This window comes from Gordionus sp. m RMFG-2023, chromosome 1, assembly GCF_954871325.1.
Source record: "Gordionus sp. m RMFG-2023 chromosome 1, tfGorSpeb1-WG-v2, whole genome shotgun sequence".
NCBI lineage: Eukaryota > Metazoa > Nematomorpha > Gordioida > Chordodea > Parachordodidae > Gordionus > Gordionus sp. m RMFG-2023.
Window position 1 is genome coordinate 8,688,161 of NC_088775.1, and position 4,347 is coordinate 8,692,507.

The 4,347-nt window shown below is 26.9% G+C and overlaps 1 long non-coding RNA gene across 1 annotated transcript; it reads right to left on the bottom strand.

Annotated features, from left to right (window-relative positions):
- Positions 1 to 2,958: 2,958 nt before the first annotated feature.
- LOC135931917 (uncharacterized) lies at positions 2,959 to 4,058 on the bottom strand. The gene is made up of 2 exons (XR_010573210.1): positions 3,992 to 4,058; positions 2,959 to 3,945 (listed from the first exon to the last, which is right to left on the bottom strand). It is a non-coding gene; the product is annotated as an uncharacterized LOC135931917 (long non-coding RNA).
- Positions 4,059 to 4,347: the final 289 nt, after the last annotated feature.

Below are 4,347 nucleotides of genomic sequence, written 5' to 3' on the forward strand. Positions count from 1 at the left end.
AAATTGCGCCATGAGAACATTCATTGGCAAAATATCTTACCTTTGCAGGGTTATTCCCGAAACAATTAATTCTCTTCCCGACCGTAAAAAAGCAAAAGCTTCACTTATCGGTTGGGAGAGCTGAAAAGTTACCATGCGTTTCCCCTAATTCTATTTTTTATCTAAGAAAGAAAGAAGGAAAGAAAGAAAGAAAGTTTTTAGGAATATATAAGAAGATAAAAATAATTCTTTTTAATTCATATATATGAATTCTATATTAAAATATTGTAATACATTATAAGATTGTATATTATATCTAACCATTTTAAAATTTCTAGGAAACGTCTAAATTTGTATACAGGATAGTTAAATAAAAAATCGTTTCAGAATCAATTTATAACTAGAACATGGGCCTCATTCTTTTTAAACTAAATTTAGTATTTTATCTGATTAGATTATATATGGAATTCAATATCTCCAAGAGATTTTGATCGAGCAGTTTCTTTTAGAAAATTGAGATCAAATTCACTCTCAATTATTTATTTTTTATTTAAAAGCGGGATAAATGGGTTTCCATTGAGATGATGATTCTATTTTACATTTTTTTAAAAAAATTAGTACACAACTAGCGACTATTCGTATGGATCCATACTAGGATTATTAAAAAAAATAAGAGGAATATAAATAATCATAAAAAGCGAAACATGGTTCAATTTCCTAAGTTTAGGTTAAAAAAAATAACATTTCATGGTTAAGGTTCGGTTCTCAAAAATAATATAGTTTGTGATTAAATCTTTAAAAACCTTTTCACGCCTTTTGGCACACAAGTGTATTAGAATTATGTAAATAAATTTTATCCACTATTTTCTAAAAAAAATATTGAGCGATATACAACAGGGATGTGAACGCTCAAATAGGATTCAGAAATTTTAAACGTTATTTAGAGAGAATTTTGATAACAGGAACCTAATCAAAGCCTATTTTCATAAAGAGGGTTAAAACCCGCCGCAGGTTAGAAGGGTTGTTCATAAATCGGTTCCTGTTTAGCCTGTAATTTCAAAATGTTCAACGAAAGGATTTTTAATTCATGGCATACAAATAAAAATATTGACAATATTCTCTTGTCAAATTATATTTATATAGAGGAAGAATAAATTCTAGGAAATATATGCTAACATCTAGGCAGCACCATCAAACAACAATAGTTTTTTCCTTTTTAGCTTTCACATTTTGTGGTGGTAAGCTCCTTCACTTATCTATTATATTATTACTCATGCTATCTATTTTTATCTTTGTATTTCTGATCGATTTCATTTGTATCGATCACCGGTGTATCATTTTAGAGGTTTAAGTATCTTGATCTCCCACCAGTGTATCAAATCAGTATCTACCAGATATCCCACCTGTGTATTCCCAACACGGAGTTATCAAATCAACAGATATCCCAATCCTGATCTTCCACTATATCAATCACGATGGATCTCACACCGGAGTATCATTATCAAGTCCATTGTAACTTGGTAGACATTGAGCGAAAGGCCCAGAGGTCACCATCATCCTAGTACTGGCCAAGAAATCGTTATTATCTTACCCACAAGTTCAGCTGGCTGTCTTTTTTGGTTTATTGGACAAATATCCTAGCACCCAGCTGTCCAAGCCTGTCGGTGACCAGGGTGGCATTTCTCAGCTCAGGAATTTATTATGTCATATGTTTAAAGACATACATCATCGAAGAAAACCCCGAAAATTTTTCCTTACCAGGATTGAACTTGCATCCTGTGTGTCCTTCTGTTTCCAAGCATACATCTAACCTATTAAGGCCACAACAATATATTTAACATATATTATTGATAATTATAATCAGTCACCCAAAACTTACTATTAGTAATCTTTAAGAGTTAAAATATCAAAAGGTTCAACCCAGTTCATGTTAATTTTTAGAGGTTGTTAAGGTTGGGGTGACAAATTTTTTAAGGGTTCAGGTTTGGTAACAAATAACGGTTCAGTTTGAATTCCTATTTAGTAAAGCCCTTAATTTATTGGATCAGTACAATTCTGCATATCAAGTCTTTTGCATAGGCTTATCCCTAATTTTCTGATAGAGGGAGGCAACACTATTAAGTAGGGGGTTCCTCAATAAATGTGAGGTCTTTAGGTCAACTTATTATAGGTGACTGATTAAGATATTTTTATAAAAATTATTTGAGATTTCACTAAATATTTTTTTCCTAGAATATTTTGAATTTGTTGTTTAATAACTTTTAGAAATTTTTCTTTCAAGTTCTTTTTTTTCATAGTGATATATTGTAGGATCTGTGGATCTAATTTTTCAATCCCAGCCTGGAATTTTTTTTATAAGTTTTTGTTTGCCAGCCCAGCCCAACATTTTTTTTTAAAAAATTTACTGGTCTGGCACAAATTTATTTAAATATAGAAATAATTTTAATTACTCAAAATATAAGATATATGTTATATGGCATCTAGTTTTTATAAATAAAATAAAATATTTTTATTTTACATTAAAAATTCAGCATAAAATTGATAAATTTAGATATATTAAAAATAATTTCCAAAACCAAACCCAGCCCAATTTTTTAAAAAATATTAGGTGCAACTCAACCCAAACCAATTTCTTTTTAAAAAAAATAAGCCTAACTTGGTCCAAAGCCTATTCAGGCCAGCCTACTTTTGCAGATCTCGCATTTTTTGTGGGGTGAGAAAATTTTTATTTGCTTAAAATGATATTTACAAGATCCTTCCCCTTTGGTTATGGGCTTAAATTTTTGATAAATTGAAAATGTATTTTTAAATTAGGGTTATGCCAATATTTAATATCATATCAGAGTAAATATTTATTTTTTTTAAAACCCAATAAGGTGAATATTTTTTAAAAAATCTGACTCAATATTATCAGTTTTATTTATATTATAGCCAATTTAATAATTATTGGATCTTTGCCAACCTTAGTAATATTGTGAGTAAAAAACAAAAAATTTATTTGCATATTTGTATATGAATTACATTATTAATTATAAGATAAATATATATATGCCCTGATGTTTAAATTAGTGATGTTGAATAGGTGCAAAATCCAAGAAGCCATCCTTCATTTTCATGCTAAAATAAAATATTACAGAATAGAATATATATTTATTTGAATAAATGCAATATATTAAATAATGAAAAAAATAAATAAATTTTTTAATCAATTACTTGATATGGAAATTCCTAAAAAATAACTATAAGGATTAGTTTATTATATAAATTATATGAGCTAGTTTTCTTCTGGTAATAGTAGGGGGGCTCAAGAGCCCCGGTAGGAAACACAAATGTGCAAAACATTTGAATATATATTATATATTAAGTAATTATCATCTATATTTTTTTTCTATGTTTTTTGAATTGTAAATTAAAGAGATATCCTAAGATATCTTATTCCAGAAATAAAATCCATATAAAAATATTTACATCAAAATCTTATGCATATATAAATATATTTAAAAAAAATAAATACAAGTAAATCAAAAAATGAACATCCATAAGTCTAGATATTTTTAATATAAGATTTTATCAGGTAATTATAAAACTATGATGGTATATTTAATAATAATTTAATTTCCTTTGATATTTCATATTTTTCTGAGCATGATATTTGTGTTTTTAGCCAATTTTTAGGAGGTAAAGGAATTTCTTCTGGTTTTGGAGTTTGACAATATTTCGGGCTGGCAAATAATTTTTGTGGCTTTTTAGGAGGTGTAAAATTTGAGGAATGTTTATTTATACAATCATGTGATATAATTATTGGATTAATCTTTTTTGGAGAATTATCGACTTGTTTAGGAGTATGGTGAGTTAAGTGATTGCTTTTTTGACTGATTGATTTTTTTGGCAAGATTACATTTTTAGGATTATATTCATCAAAATGTCGAAACTTAACCAATTTTTTTGGCGTAAACTTAGTAAAACCTACATTAATAATTTAACTACATATTAATATAATGTAATAATATACTATTGTTTTCCATTACAAATCGAATCCTGACAACAATGAATGCAAATTTCTAAAAGATTTAACAAATGAGAATTTATCTTAACTAATCATAAATTTAATTTTAAATTAAATATTTATTGAAAATTATCAATATTGCACAAGTTAAGAAATTATTTGACAAAATATAACTAATATTTTTAATATTAATATAAGTTACTCTTTGTAATAAAACAAGGCTATTTAATTAATACTTTCCTTCAGTTTACAAAATAAATATTTAATATTATACCTATATTATTTACATTAAAAAGCTTGTTATGGGTATAAGATTTAGAAAAAATATATTTAATAACTAGTCAAATAAGGATTAATATTAT